The 16,991-nt window shown below is 46.7% G+C and overlaps 1 protein-coding gene across 2 annotated transcripts in view; it reads left to right on the top strand.

Annotated features, from left to right (window-relative positions):
- The window catches only part of LOC141166394 (tropomodulin-2-like), a 95,810-nt gene that overhangs the window by 39,213 nt on the left and 39,606 nt on the right, over positions 1 to 16,991 (top strand). The gene's annotated exons all lie outside the window — the stretch shown is intronic.

The following is a 16,991-nucleotide window of genomic DNA, read 5'->3' as shown; positions in this document are numbered from 1 at the left end:
TGATTAAGGGCAGTTCGTACCTGAAACGCATTGGAGCGTTATCTCATCTACCACCATGAATTTTAATTCTATGTTTTGATATAAAGCTTTGAAGATTTTATTAGTTGCCGACACTTGGAATTTTTTTATTGCACTGTGATGTAGCAGCGACACATACAGTAGCAAACTATGGTCGCATGACTTGTGTTGTGGCCAAAGTCACAGTGTAGCCCTAGCTTTAGACTTTCAGAAGTGACATTATTAAATAACAGGGTTCTTATCAACCCAATACTTATATTGCATATATGTTATGTTTACTCATATTCTTCTATTTAAAGAACATTTCCCAAAAAAACGTGGAGCTCCTGGATATTTGTGGGGTGCACATAGCATTTGTTACACTGTCCATCGTTCATTTATAGAGTGAGCGGTAGAAGTTGCCTTTCTGTACATTACTCTGGGTTTGTTGATCCCATAGACATCTTCCATTGTGGTGAATGGAATGACAGGCACGTCACTAATCTACCGCAGATGGTGGCAGCGCAGCCCATCCAGGAAGGCTGTGATTATGGGTTCAGCTACACTCTAAATATACTTTAGAGATTTTTCTTATAGTTAGCCCCAGACACATGGCTGCTTGAGCTCAGATTCTGCATGGATTATTCTTCATCTTAGTTATCCATAAGTTCAGAAATGAGATTTTTATTCTAAGCATTTTTTTTATATTTAATAGAAGTAGATTATATGGGACAGAAGAGAGGATGGTCTTAGGTTGTCTCCCTCCATATTCCATCCCTTCCTTCTATCCAAGACTCCCCATCCTCTCCAAAACCTCCTTCACCCTGTTTTACATGGCCTGAGATAGTTGGGCACCTGTAAGCAACATATATTCATGTGTTTGACCTGCCACCACAGGGTGGACCCATTTTTGCTTGGTGTCTCCTCTTCTTGAATGTGGGCTTTTAGTAAAGAACTTGCTCTTGATTTCTTTCTAGATTTTAGGTAATTTTATTTTTTGTAAGGCCTCAGTCAATGTCTATGAATTATCTACATGTTCTGTCCATGATTTTCACAGATATAACACGTACCCATTATAACCTATGGTTCTGTTTACTTGTCGGGCTTTCTTTGCAGACTGTCTGCAAAAAATTCAGCGAGGCATGTCAATTTTAGATCTGAGTCATGGATCAAAATTACCCATAGAAGTCCATGGGTCTGTGAAAATCACAGATAAAATCATTGTGCAATCCATGTGCTGTCTGTGATTTACATTGCAATGTATAATAGAAGCTTTGCAGGTTTTTTTTATGTAAAATATCACTGATGAAACACTGATGGGAAAAACTGACACTGACCCAACACTGACGACACCCGGATGCAAAACACTGATGAGCAACAATCCATGTTTTTACATACATAAAATATCCTAATTGAAGTGTTTGGTCATTTTCCTGACCTTAATCAGCTACATACGAAAGCAGGGGTGATGTATTTTCGGCAAGGAAGGTCCATGTTATTACAGATCCTACATTTATTTGTACTGTGCTGTACAATGGTCATTCTGCTTGTTTGTCTTTTCCACAGTAAGAGGAACATGTGGTTTTTATTATGATGCAAGAGAAGCCAAATTTTTCCCATCTGATACATTATGAAAAAGTGGGATTGGTCAGCTTATGTTTTTATGCCTTTGCTATAGGGTTAGATTCATCTCTTGACTGGTTATATAAGCAGACAGTGCAGTACGTTAACCCTTTGCAATGCTTTTACTCTTTCTGAACATGAGATGTAGATTATGTGTGGAAAAAAAAACATGACAATTGGGGGGCAAAATCCATTCAATTTACATGTCAGTTTCTCACATTTTTCTGCAGATCTGCCACAGATTTAACTTTATACATTGCAAAGGGTGTAATCCGCTGAGAAAATAAAGCATAAATTAACCTGTTGCAGATTTAAAACCTGCACCGCAGGTCAATTTCCAGCTCACTGCATGCAGATTTTTATGTAGCAAGTTAATAAGATTTGATATAATCTCATTCACTGTGCTGGTGGATTTTCCTACAGCAGATTTTACAGACTGGAAATCTGAATGGAAAGTCCGCAGTGCATCAGCCCCACGTGAACCTACCCTAAATTTCCATATAGGTCTGTGGTCTACTCAGTTTCTTAGCCGGGCCCTGAAGACACAATCCCTAATAGCATTCCCCACAAATAGATTATTTTTCACATTATACTAGAACTTTGCCTCCAGTGAACTTTCAGGCTAATTTGCATGTGGCCTTAAAGCTTGAATCCACAGCGCTGGCACATCAGACTACTACAATCCAGGCATCATTTTTACTGTCGTACACGGACCTTTACATCTATACCACTGGTTTCAGCAGAAAAAAATTGTCCTGACAGATTTCTTTTAAAGGGTTTGCCCACCATTACAATTTAACACCTATCGCGAGTCCTCCATTTGAAAGGAGTGATGATTCCGCATTTTCACCATCGTTCCTTTCACTGTCCATGGGATCAACAGTGATAGCTGATTACAGCTTTGTCACTCCCATAGACAATGAAGCAGTAGTACGCATATGGGAACCTTCACTTCATTGAAACAGGTCACTCCAGAGCCTTGTTCTCAGGAGTAGGGATGAGCAGACCCGTGGATGTTCGGGTTCAACGAAACTTTAGTCCAAAGTTCGGTTTGGGTACCAGCAGGGCTGTGGAGATGGAGTCGGTGTCCATTTTGGTGGAGTTGGAGTCGTTAAAAAATAGAAAGTATTTAATAAAGTAAAGTATTTAATCAATTGGTATAGTAGTTCATGCGCTGTAAATGTTTTCATAAGAAGTTGGGAAAGTTATGAAATGTCCTATAAATGTCTGTTCTGTTCCTGATCTAGGTATCTCGGCTTTTAGTTGACATGAATCTGTGCTGCACTTTGTGTACATGCTCAGTAGTGAGGCGGAGTCCTGGAGTCAGAGTTGGAGTCGGTAGTCAGGCCAAACCACAGAGTCTGAGCCTGTGGTTTGGCTTAGTGACTCCACAGCCCTGGATACCAGAACTGTACACGAGCTTGAACCTGAATCTTAACCCCTTAGGTGCTTTGAAATCTCTCTCCCCTCCTCGCATTCCCAAACTGTAAAACAAACTTCCGGTAGAAGTCCATGTTCGGAGTGCAGCACGGGACACTAGGTGAACTTTACTTCTTCGTAGAGATGAGCGAACCTGAACTGTAGTTAGGGTCGCAGCAGTTGGACCACCAGCAATCAGCAACTTATCACTTTTCCGTTTTTTTGGGAGGCCAACCCTTTTAAAAATAGTTGAAAAGATATATATTGTGTAGAGGAACTTCATTTTTTCACATATATTATTTTTATTGTGTATGCAAATTAATTTGCAAATGCTTTGTGGATGGTCCAAGGACAGGCAAGTGCCTTAGGTTACATGAGTAAACCCAGTACACCCTCCCTAACATCCAGTCTGGCTCCGAAATCCCGCACCGCTGCTGTGCGTTATGATGGGGTGGCGCGTGCGCAGTATTTTCCAGTCTGTAGATGTCATTGAGGCTGATGCCCACAGCGTTTGGGCAGGGTTTGTTGATGTCAGCCAGAGCACCTACCTGGCTTAGGATCACTCTCAAAGCACTTGCAACCCCATTTCAAATATGTTTTTCCCCAATGGTCAATCATGCTGTGACAATACACTGGTTTTAGTTTAGTAGGGAAAAATATGAAGACAGATTGCTTTTAAAGATGTTCTGTATTATTCCCAGAAATTCTGTGGTGTTTTGCCATTTCCTGTCTCATTTTCAGTTTGTGAGCTGCAAAGCCTCAAGATAGGAGGTCTCATGATTAGTTTATGGTTTTTAGCTATAAGTTTGCTTAGAGCCACAGAATTGTAATGCTAAATTAATCCATTAATATCTAATGGAGATCCATGCAGAAAAAATAAATTCTCATACTCAGCCTTATCTGTCTGTATATATCTAAATGTTTATAAAACATCAATGGAAAGAACTCAGTCTTGCTCTGATGTGTAGAATTACAAATAGAAGCTATTAGACTATTTTGGAAAAGGGAATAAAGGCTAAACAGCAGCAATAAGCCGCAGATCTGCATGTAATTAGGATTATTTGGTCAGTGGGTTACTTATATTAATTATATTCAAATGAGGAGGCATGATGAGTTGTCATAATTGCAGTCATAGCATGGCGGTTCTACCCCGATCTAATCACATTCCTCACTGCATCCACAATTCATTTTTTATATATTGAACCTGTGATCATTTGTAAATTGCACTGCAATACTGTAATAGTTCAATGTATTGCAATTAACGGTTTCCTAAGAAGCCCATTCTGTAGGTCCTTCTTTGCCATGACAATGACATTAACACCCTGCAATTGCATTGTGGTAGGCAAGGAGGGAGAGTGGGCATTTGAAAGGATACCCTTCCCCAAATTTAGAACTTTTTAAATGCCAATGTCAAAATTAACAGTGGCAATTAAGTGGTTAAACTGCTGCGATTGGACCTAAAGGCCCCGTCACACTTAGTGATGCTGCAGCGATCCCGACAATGATACGACCTGTCAGGGATCGTTGCTGCGTCGCTATGTGGTCGCTGGTGAGCTGTCAAACAGGCAGGCTCACCAACGATCAGGGGAGCATCGACATCGTGGAAAGAATCTTTCCACTATGTCCTGCTCCTGGTTACCAGCCTGCTGAAGCAGGAGCAGGCTGGTAACCATGGTAAACATCGGGTTACTAGGGGCACACGCGCACCTAGTAACCCGCTGTTTATCATGGTTACCACTCTGCTACGGTGAGTGGGAGGTTACCGCTCATTTTAGCAGACTCGTAACCATGATAAACAGCGGGTTACTAGGTGCGCGTGTGCCCCTAGTAACCCGATGTTTATCATGGTTACCAGCCTGATCGCTGCTCTCGCTGGTCACACACAGCGATGTGTGCTGACCAGCGGGAGGGCAATGACCAAAAAAAGATTCAGGACATTCTGCAGCAATCAGCGACCTCACAGCAGGGGCCTGATTGCTGCAAAGTGTCACACATAGCGACATCGCTGGTGAGGTCGCTGTTGCGTCACCAAAACCGTGACTCAGCAGCGATCTCGCTAGCGATCTCGCTATGTGAGACGGGGGCTTAACTCCAATCGTTAGACTGGAAGGCAAACTATGACAGAACTCACAGCACAGAGCTAACTCGCACTAAGCAAAGCAAAGCTATAACTGACAAACACAAGAGGCAGACAGCCAGCTAAATAGCCTGGGAATCATTCTGAACAGGAGACACGAGTAGGAAGCCCAGCACGCCCCAGCCCTGATTGGGTGACTGAGCTGTCACTCACCATACTGACAGCTCAGCACGCCCAAGCCTCAGTATCGTGATAAGACACCTCAGCCATCCAGTCTGACAGCTCAGCATGCCCCTACCACAGATTGGACGGTTGAGCTGCCACTCACCACACTGAGAGGAGGAATAGTGACACCGACTATATAACAAAGCTCGTGAGCTCGCTCCATATATGTTATATGTACATCCATCATACATGTATGGCAGATGTTGCCAATGGAAATCTGACCCTGGGTTTGCTGGGTACTGACGCCAGCCCGCCATAGAAGAACTGATAACTTTTGCCACCCATGTATGTTTTCAACAATTTTCACCAATAGGCTAATAAGCTACACTTGTGATGCTCCCACCGGCCCATGACATGTTGAGTAGGTGGCAGGACAGATTTTTGACACCAGTCTCCCTTCTAGAGCAATGCCTGTACAAAATGCAAGACATAGCACTTGTAAGGTAAACCAGGTAACAAGGCAGTGGGGATATATAAGTAAGGGTTCTCGGTATTTTGTAACCTTTTAGCGTACAATATTAAGAAGTTGCAGAAGTCTAGTAGAAGATCTGTAATATAATCAGGGATGTGTCCGTCTGTCCAAAGCTTCTATAGACTGCACAAGCACTACGCATCTGCACATGCTGGCTCCAGACAGAAGAACACATCCAGCCGTCACAGGTAAGAGGAGTATGGCGCCGGAGATCGCGGTATGCGTAGACTCTGAACGCATACCGTGATCTCCGGCATCATAAGTACATACCTGACCCGGATGAGTGCTGCCGCGGCACCTCTTTTCCGGCCGGAATTCGGGGGAGGAGTGTGGCATTGGAATCGGCGCATGCGCAATGTGTCTTCAACAAAATGGCACCGGACAGAGCGGTACGTGCACGTGCGTACTCATGCACAATTTTGTTGAATACACTCTGCAAATGTGTCTTCACTAAAATGGCGCCGGATATCGCGCTATGCAGGTTCTGATTCCGGCGACATTTTAGTAAAACAACACAAGCCACGTGTTGCTGGGGAGCGATGGAGAGGTAAGTAGAAGTGTTTTTTTTATTTATTTGATGGGGGCAACACATACCAGGATGGGGGCAGCACATAACAGGATGGGGGCGCAGGATGGGGGCAGCACATGGGCGCAGGATGGGGGCAGCACATACCAGGATGGGGAAGCACATAACAGGATGGGGGCGTAGGATGGAGGGAGCACATTACAGGTTGGGGGAGCACATTACAGGTTGGGGGAGCACATTACAGGATGGGGGGAGCACATTACAGGATGGGAGCAGCACATACCAGGATGGGAGCAGCACATACCAGGATGGGGGCGCAGGATGGGGGCACAGGATGAGGGTAGCACATGCCAGGATAGGGGCAGCACATATCAGGATGGGGGGAGCACATAACAGGATGGAGGCGCCGGATGGGGGGAGCACACAACAGGATGGGGGTGCATATAACAGGATGGGGGGAGCATATAACAGGATTTGACCAGCACATAACAAGATTAGGGGAGCACATACCAGGATGGGGGCAGCACATACCAGGATGGGGGCGCAGGATTGGGGCAGCACATAACAGGATGGGGTGAGCACATAACAGGATGGGGTGAGCACATAACAGGATGGGGGAGCACATACCAGGATGGGGGCGCAGGAAGGGGGCAGCACATAACAGGATGGGGGCAGCACATACCAGGATGAGGGCGCAGGAAGGGGGCAGCACATAACAGGATGGGGGCAGCACATACCAGGATGAGGGCGCAGGAAGGGGGCAGCACATAACAGGATGGGGGCAGCACATAACATGATGGGGGCACAGGATGGCAGCAGCACATAACAGGATGGGGGCAGCACATAACAGGATGGGGGCAGGACATACCAGGATGGGGCCGCAGGATTGGGGCAGCACATAACAGGATGGGGTGAGCACATAACAGGATGGGGGCAGCACATAACAGGATGGGGGCAGCACATATCAGGATGGGGGCGCAGGATGGCAGCAGCACATAACAGGATGGGGGGAGCACATAACAGGATTTGTGGAGCACATACCAGGATGGGGGTGCAGAATGAGGGCAGCACATACCAGAATGCGGGCAGCACATACCAGGATGGGGGTGCACTTAACATGGACCAGGATGGAGACCATATACCTCCTGAGAAGAGGAGGAACAAAATGGACCACAGGAACCCTGGTCAGTTGTGTCTCCCGGCTATGGTTAACAAGCCCTTTACAAATATCGCTAAGATTTTAGTGATATAACTATAGCTGCCTACATGCATGGAGATTGAATCCTTTGGTGGTCCCATTTAGCGGGATTCAGCTTGCACAGCTAAATAAATATGTGTCTCTTGGCGCTGTATCCTTCCTACAAGCCTATAGCTGGCAATAACGTAATGGAGATTTGCAAAAACAGGATCTCCACTTTAATTACTTCCAGATACAATTTATATCCACAAAGCTCGCAGGAGCGTTCTACAAACACCGAAATGGAGCCTCCTTTTTCATCTTGTTTACTTAGATCGTGTTAGTAAAATGCATGACACGCACTACAAATCTGTTCTCTTACAAGTCACCTAATTTCAGATGTTTGACATTTGTTAGCCAAACTGTCACAAGACTGAAATGGAAAGTCAGGGTATTTTTGGGAAACGGGGATATTATCAATATGATGCATTCCTATTACTGCATTGTATTTATAGAGTAATCATTCATGTAATAAGGCTCTGTTCACACGTACAGTAGTTATTTTTGTTTTTGGATCGTTTTTGGACTCATTCATTTGCATGGGAAAATGTCATAGAATGCCTTCTGCTTGTCTCCTTTCCTGTCTGGCCAGAAAAAAAATGAATAGCAATTGGATCCTTTTTGTAACATTGCAGTCTATGGGAAACGAGTCATAACTGTTATGTCATCCATTAACTAAAAGATCCATTACAAATTGCGCAAATAGAAATCAAAATGTCTATATTTGAACTGACCCTCTCTTTTTTTTTTAATTATCTAAAGAATTTTTTACTCGGTCACCTCTTTATTCTGAATGGGTCTGCCGGGGTTTCCTCTAGAATCTTGTTTTTCAATGATTCCAATGGAAACCCCAGTGCAGTGCTCAGTGGAGAGCACTGGATGTGTGAGAACCGAGCCTACTGTAAGGATTTGAGGTTGGACCAGCTGAGATAAGTTGCCATCAGGGTGCTACTATTTCCCTATCAGGAGTTTGTATTCTGGTGATGTCCTACCAGTGCTGGAAGTGGTATTCTGTGTAGAGCCACACTGTATTGTCAACAGCAGTGAAAATACCCAGTCAATGTCAAATTGGTCAGACATTTCCAGGGGGAACAATAGAGGAACAGAACAGCGCAGAGTTTATTATTAGTATCAACAGAGATCCTGACAACTGACTCACACTGATCACCGATTCTGACAACGTCATCACTTACTATAGTGATAAAGCCCCTATAACCTGTAATGAGAATAAACTACAATGTTCTGCAATTTGTGTACTTATGAAAACAATGGGCACATTCCTGAAGTGCCTGGAAGCAGAGGTCATGTTCTCTATGCCCTTTTTTTTTTGTTATTACTCAGATCTCCCTAATTACATAATTACTTTAATTGCAGACCCTTTACTGGTCTATGATCCATGACAAGCGGCCACAGGGTGAGGTCATTTTTACTTTATACATTACACCTAAAATGTGACATTCGATCTCTACATATCTTTATAAAAGTAGTCCAGATCTGTTAATCATATCTGGCCATCAGGCTAACAACGGATTTGGTTATACATATGTGACTCATACAAACACAGTATATACCCAAACATGAGGACTAACAGAGTACCCTCATAAACAGTGCCAGCTGAATGCTCCACATAAATGATAATGCCAGCTGAGTGCTCCACATAAATGATAATGCCAGCTGAGTGCTCCTCAAACGATAATGGCATCGGAGTGCTCCACATAAACGATAATGCTAACTGAGTGCTCCACGTAATAATAGTTCCAGCTGAGTGCTCCACGTAATAATAGTTCCAGCTGAGTGCTCCACGTAAACAATAGTGCCAGCTGAGTGCTTCACGTAAACAATAGTGCCAGCTGAATGCTTCACATGCACATTAGTGCCATCTGAGTGCTCCACATAAACGCTAATGCTAGCTGAGTGCTCCTCATAAACGATAATGCCATCTGAGTGCTCCACGTAAACGATATTGCCAGCTGAGTGCTTGACATGCACATTAGTACCAGCTGAGTGCTTCACATGCGCAATAGTGCCAGCTGAGTGCTCCACGTAATAATAGTTCCAGCTGAGTGCTCCACGTAAACAATAGTGCCAGCTGAGTGCTTCACGTAAACAATAGTGCCAGCTGAGTGCTCCACGTAAACGATATTGCCAGCTGAGTGCTTGACATGCACATTAGTACCAGCTGAGTGCTTCACATGCGCAATAGTGCCAGCTGAGTGCTCCACGTAATAATAGTTCCATCTGATTGCTCCACGTAAACAGTTGTGCCAGCTGAGTGCTTCACGTAAACAATAGTGCCAGCTGAGTGCTTCACGTAAACAATAGTGCCAGCTGAGTGCTTCACGTAAACAATAGTGCCAGCTGAGTGCTCCACATAAACGCTAATGCTAGCTGAGTGCTCCACATAAACGCTAATGCTAGCTGAGTGCTCCTCATAAACGATAATGCCACCTGAGTGCTCCACGTAAACGATATTGCCAGCTGAGTGCTTGACATGCACATTAGTACCAGCTGAGTGCTTCACATGCGCAATAGTGCCAACTGAGTGCTCCACGTAATAATAGTTCCAGCTGAGTGCTCCACGTAAACAATAGTGCCAGCTGAGTGCTCCACGTAAACGATATTGCCAGCTGAGTGCTTGACATGCACATTAGTACCAGCTGAGTGCTTCACATGCGCAATAGTGCCAGCTGAGTGCTCCACGTAATAATAGTTCCATCTGAGTGCTCCACGTAAACAATAGTGCCAGCTGAGTGCTCCACGTAAACAATAGTGCCAGCTGAGTGCTTCACGTAAACAATAGTGCCAGCTGAGTGCTCCACATAAACGATAATGCCAGCTGAGTTCTCCACGTAATAATAGTTCCAGCTGAGTGCTCCACGTAAACAATAGTGCCAGCTGAGTGCTTCACGTAAACAATAGTGCCAGCTGAGTGCTCCACATAAACGATAATGCCAGCTGAGTGCTCCACGTAATAATAGTGCCAGCTGAGTGCTCCACGTAATAATAGTTCCTGCTGAGTGCTCCACGTAAACAATAGTGCCAGCTGAGTGCTTCACGTAAACAATAGTGCCAGCTGAGTGCTTCACATGCACATTAGTGCCATCTGAGTGCTCCACATAAACGCTAATGCTAGCTGAGTGCTCCACGTAAACGATAATGCTAGCTGAGTGCTCCTCATAAACGATAATGCCAGCTGAGTGCTCCTCATAAACGATAATGCCATCTGAGTGCTCCACATAAATGATAATGCCATCTGAGTGCTCCACATAAATGATAATGCCATCTGAGTGCTCCTCATAAATGATAATGCCATCTGAGTGCTCCACATAAACGATAATGCTAGATGAGTTCTCCACATAAACAATAATGCTAGCTGAGTGCTCCACGTAATAATAGTGCCAGCTGAGTGCTCCACGTAATAATAGTGCCAGCTGGGTGCTTCACGTAAACAATAGTGCCAGCTGAGTGCTTCACGTAAACAATAGTGCCAGCTGAGTGCTTCACGTAAACAATAATGCCATCTGAGTGCTTCAAGTAAACAATAGTGTCAGCTGAGTGCTTCACATGCACATTAGTGGCATCTGAGTGCTCCACATAAACGCTAATGCTAGCTGAGTGCTCCACGTAAACGATAGTGCCAGCTGAGTGCTTCATATGCACATTAGTGCCAGCTGAGTGCTCCACATAAACTATAATGCCAGCTGAGTGCTCCACCTAAACGATAGTGCTAGCTGAGTGCTCCACATAAACGATAATGCTAGTTGAGTGCTTCACATAAATGATAATGCCAGCTGAGTGCTCCACGTAAACGATATTGCCAGCTGAGTGTTTGACATGCACATTAGTACCAGCTGAGTGCTTCACATGCGCAATAGTGCCAGCTGAGTGCTCCACATAAACTATAATGCCAGCTAAGTGCTCCACCTAAATGATAGTGCCAGCTGAGTGCTCCACATAAACGATAATGCTAGTTGAGTGCTCCATGTAAACGATAGTGCCAGTTGAGTGCTTCACATGCACATTAGTGCCAGCTGAGTGGTTCACATACACAATAGTGCCAGCTGAGTGCTTCACATAAATAATAATGTCAGCTGAGTGGTCAGCTTACACGATAGTGCCGGCTGAATAGTTCAATTACACGATAGAGCCACTTGAGCGCTTCACATGCTGAGCGCTGCACAATAGTGCCAGCTGAGTGTTGCACACAAAATAGTGCCAGCTGAGTGCTCAGTATACACAATGGTGCCAGCTGAGTGTTTCACATGCACAATATTGCCCGCTGAGTGCTGAACTCACACGATAGTGCCAGCTGAGTACTCAATATACACGATTGTATCAACTGATTGCTCCTTGTACTCGATAGTGCCAACTCAGTGCTCCACGTACTTGATAGTGCTAGCTGAGTGCTCCACGTATAAAAGAGTGCTAGCTAAGTGTTCCACATACACGAGAGTGCCAGCTGAGTGCTCCACGTACACGAGACTGCCAGCTGAGTGTTCCATGTACACGATAGTGCCAGCTGAATAGTTCAAGTACACAACAGTTCCTGCTGAGTGCTGCACATACACAATAGTTCCTGCTGAGGGCTGCATGTACAAGATAGTGCCAGCTGAGTGTTGTATGTACATGATAGTACCAAGTTGATTGCTTCATGTTCATGATAGTGCCAGCTGAGTGATCCATGTATACAATAGTGCTAGCTGAGTTATCTACGTACACAATAGTGCCAGCTGACTGATGCACATACACTATAGTGCCAGCTGAGTGCTCCACATACACTATAGTGCCAGCTGAGTGCTCCACGTACACGATAGTGCCAACTGAGTGCTCCACGTACAGGATAATGCCAGCTGAATAGTTCAAGTATGCGATAATGCCTCCTGAGTGCTGCACATACACAATAGTGCCTGCCGAGGGCTGCATATAAACTGTAGTGCCAGCTGAGTGCTGCATGTACACGATAGTACCAGCTGAGTTCTGCTTGTACACTATAGGACCAAGCTGAGTGCTTAATGTGCATTATAGTCCTAACTGAGTGATCCATGTATACAATAGTGCCGGCTGAGTGCTCCACGTACACGATAGTGCCGGCTGAGTGCTCCACGTACTTGATAGTGCCGTCTGAATAGTTCAAGCACACGACAGTGACTGCTGAGTGCTGCACATACACAATAGTTCCTCTTGAGGACTGCATGTACACGATAGTGCCAGCTGAGTGCTGCATGTACACGATAGTGTCAGCTGAGTGCTGTATGTACATGATAGTACCAAACTGAGTGCTTCATGTTCATGATGGTGCCAGCTGAATGATCTACATACACAATAGTGCCAGCTGACTGATGCACGTACAGAATAGTGCCAGCTGAGTGCTCCATGTACATGATAGTGCCAGCTGAGTGCTCCACGTACACGATAGTGCCAGCTGAATAGTTCAATTACACGATAGTGCCTCCTGAGTGCTGCACATACACAATAGTGCCTGCTGAGGGCTGCATATAAACGATAGTGCCAGCTGAGTGCTGCATGTACACGATAGTACCTGCTGAGTGTTGCTATTACACTGACCAAGCTGAGTGCTTAATGTACATGATAGTGCCAGCTGAGTGATCCATGTATACAATAGTGCCAGCTGAGTAACGCACATACATGATAGTGCCAACTAAGTAATTCACGTACATGAGAGTGCTGGCTGAGTGCTCCACGTAAATGATAGTGCCAGCTGAATGGTTCAAGTACGTGATAGTGCCTGCTGAGTCTTGCACATACACAATAGTGCCTGCTGAGTGCTTCATGTACATTATAGTGGCAGCTGAGTGATCCATGTATACAATAGTGCCAGCTGAGTGATCCACGAATACAATAGTGCCAGCTGAATGATCCACATACACAATAGTGCCAGCTCAGTGCTCCACGTACACGATAGTGCCAGCTGAATAGTTCAAGTACGTGATAGTGCCTGTTGAGTGCTTCATGTACACAATAGGGCAAGCTGAATGATCCACGTACACAGTTGTGCCATCTGAGTGATACACGCACATGATAGTGCCAGCTGAGTGCTCCACGTACACGGTAGTGCTAGAAGTGTGTAGTGGTAAAATTTGCGGCAGACTAGAACAATAAACTGACTGTGAGTCGCTAAGAAGTTACTTATCTGAGTTTTACGTGACAGAACACAATGGCAGCTTCATCTTGAGTAACACATGTTATAAGCTGACCCCAGCCCTACACCTCGCCTCAGCTCTAGTCATTCTGGAGCTTTTTATTGCCATAATATCATTTTCTCTTCATTCCTGCTAACACAAAGGGTGTGTGCAGTTATCGCCCAGAACAAAAATGTTCCATTTTATTTAATGAGTTCTTGCGTTTTAACACACTCCCTACTTGAAATTTAAATCCAATCCCCAGTGTGTGTAAACATCATGGCTGCATTTCTCAGTGCCATAGAGTTTACTTGTTAGGATTACATAACAGGGCACAGAGGAAAGTCATACTGACCAGAGACTGATCACACATGACTGTTGGCAGATGAAATATTCTCCCGTGACTGTGTTTAGTAGAGTACAGGCCAAATTTCTGTATGATGAACAGTGGACAAATGTATTTTGCCAAAAAAACATCTCGGACAAGGGCGTAACCTTGTGTATTTAACAAGGAGTTCATGCACAGGGTATGTTATTTTTTAATTTAATGAGATTTTATGTTATATCTTAAAGGATTGTTCACCTTGACAGTTTAGAAAAAAGAGAAAAAGCTCAGAACAGCATAAACAAATCCCAACACCTACTGCTCCTGATCCAATACTTCCTGAGTCTTCTTGGTTGTGCGCGATACCCAGTGACTGGTTGTAGCAGTCACTAGTGTTGAGCGAGCATGCTCGACACTGCTCGGTACTCGCCCGAGCATCTCACTACTCGGGATGTTCAGCGATCACCGAGCATTTTCGGGTTGCCCTGCATGTTTGGCGCTCTTTACAGAGCCAATGAACATGCAGGGATTGCCAGCCACTCACTCTAATGCCGCAGCCATGTTGGTTGTGGGCATTACAGTGATTGGCTGGCCGCACAGCGTCACCTCGAGTATTTAAAACCGGGCGCCGCCATCTTGGACACAGTCGCTCTGTATCAGACAGTGTAGGGAGAGTGCTGCTGAGCTAGGGAGAGATTTATACTGCGAAATAGGTAGTGTAGGGTCTCTAAAGCCTGCAAAATCAAACAAACAGTCCTTCTGAGGACTAATATCCATCCCAGATATCAGGCAGGCAGGCAGGCCGTATAGGATACGCAGTGGTTATACCAGGGGTCTGAAACACGCGGCCCACGGGCCTCACGCGGCCCCTCCGGCTGCTTCTTGCGGCCCGCAGCCACAGACCCCGTAACGATCACGGCATCCAGTAGCCGCGGACATCAGCGCTGTAATGCAGTGTATTGCCGCGCAGAGACTAGCTCTCTGCACAGCAATACCAGTGTCAGCCGCCGGCCTATCAGAGGCCAGCAGCTGACCTCTGCGTCCCAGCGCAGCGGCGTATGATGTCACTGCCATGCGCAGATGTCAGCTGCTGGCCTCTGATAGGCCGGCGGCTGACACTGGTATTGCTGTGCTGAGAGCCGGTCTCTGCGCGCCAATACTCTGCATTACAGCGCTGATGTCCGCGGCTGCTGGAGAGAGCCGCGATCATTACGGGGTCTGTGCCTGCGGGCCACAGGTGCTGAAAGGACGCTGAGGGAGTGGAGGACAGGTGAGAATCTTTTTTTTTTTTCTCTGTCATGTGAAATACAGCACAGGGGACCTGTGCTCAGTATAGGGGAAAGGAAGGGGACCCTGAACGCTGTATAGGGGGGATGGGGACCCTGAGCGCTGTATGGGGGGACGGGGACCCTGAGCGCTGTATGGGGGGGATGGGGACCCTGAGCGCAGTATGGGGGAGGACGGGGACCCTGAGCGCAGTATGGGGGGGGCGGGGACACTGAGCGCGGTATGGGGGGACAGGGACCCTGAGTGCAGTATAGGGAGGACGGGGACCCTGAGCGCAGTATGGGGGGGGGGGGGGGGGCCCTGAGCACAGTATGGGGAGGGACGGGGACCCTGAGCACAGTATGGGGGGACGGGGACCCTGAGCGCAGTATGAGGGGACGGGGACCCTGAGCGCTGTATGGGGGGACGGGAACCCTGAGCGCAGTATGGGGGGGGGGACCCTGAGCACAGTATGGGGAGGGACGGGGACCCTGAGCACAGTATGGGGGGGACGGGAACCCTGAGCGCAGTATGGGGGGATGGGGACCATGAGCGCAGTATAGGGGTGGACAGGGACCCTGAGCGCAGTATGGGGGGACGGGGACCCTGAGCGCAGTATGGGGGGAGGACGGGGACCCTGAACGCAGTATGGGGGGGACGGGGACCCTGAGCGCAGTATGGGGGGGACGGGGACCCTGAGCGCAGTATGGGGCGGGGGGCCTGGATGGGGGACATGTCTGCAATATAAGGACCAGGATGGGGGACCATGTCTGCAATATGGGGGACCTGGATGGGGGACCATGTCTGCAATATGGAGGACCATGTCTGCAATATTGGGGACCTGGATGGGGGACCATGTCTGCAACATGGGGACCATGTCTGCAATATGAAGGCCATGTCTGCAATATGGGGGACCTGGATGGGGGACCATGTCTGCAATATGGGGGACCTGGATGGGAGACCATGTCTGCAATATGGGGGACCTGGATGGGAGACCATGTCTGCTGGATGGGGGACCTGGATGGGAGACCATGTCTGCAATATGGGGGACCTGGATGGGGGACCATGTCTGCAATATGGGGGACCTGGATGGGAGACCATGTCTGCAATATGGGGGACCTGGACGGGAGACCGTGTCTGCAATATGTGGGACCTGAAGGGGAGACCGTGTCTGCAATATGTGGGACCTGGAGGGGAGACCGTGTCTGCAATATGGGGGATCTGGAGGGGAGACCATGTCTGCAATATGGGGGACCTGGAGGGAAGACCATGTCTGCAATATGGGGGACCTGGAGTGGAGACCATGTCTGCAATATGGGGGACCTGAAGGGGAGACCATGTCTGCAATATGGGGGACCTGGAGGGGAGACCATGTCTGCAATATGGGGGACCTGGAGGGGAGACCATGTCTGCAAGATGAGAACCAGTTCAAAAGGTGTATAGAAAATAAAATGGTATCACTAAAAATGTCACTTTGTCATGCAAATAATGCGGCCCCCCATATTAAATGTTTTTCCGTGTGCGGCCCATATGCCCAGCTGTGTTTGAGACCCCTGGGTTATACCAACAAACACTGCATTACAGTCCTGTGTGCTGCTGCTGCTCAAATTGCTAGACTTAGCCCCAGGTCTCAGGGGCCAGGAAAAATCCTTTTTTTTACATCTAAATCCTCTTTTTTTTTTTC

The sequence above is a fragment of the Phyllobates terribilis genome, unplaced genomic scaffold (assembly GCF_046119375.1).
Source record: "Phyllobates terribilis strain yellow unplaced genomic scaffold, ASM4611937v1 Scaffold_11__3_contigs__length_659146591, whole genome shotgun sequence".
Lineage (NCBI taxonomy): Eukaryota > Metazoa > Chordata > Amphibia > Anura > Dendrobatidae > Phyllobates > Phyllobates terribilis.
The sequence above is the reverse complement of the archived record's forward strand: the minus strand, read 5'-3'. Positions and strand labels throughout refer to the sequence as shown.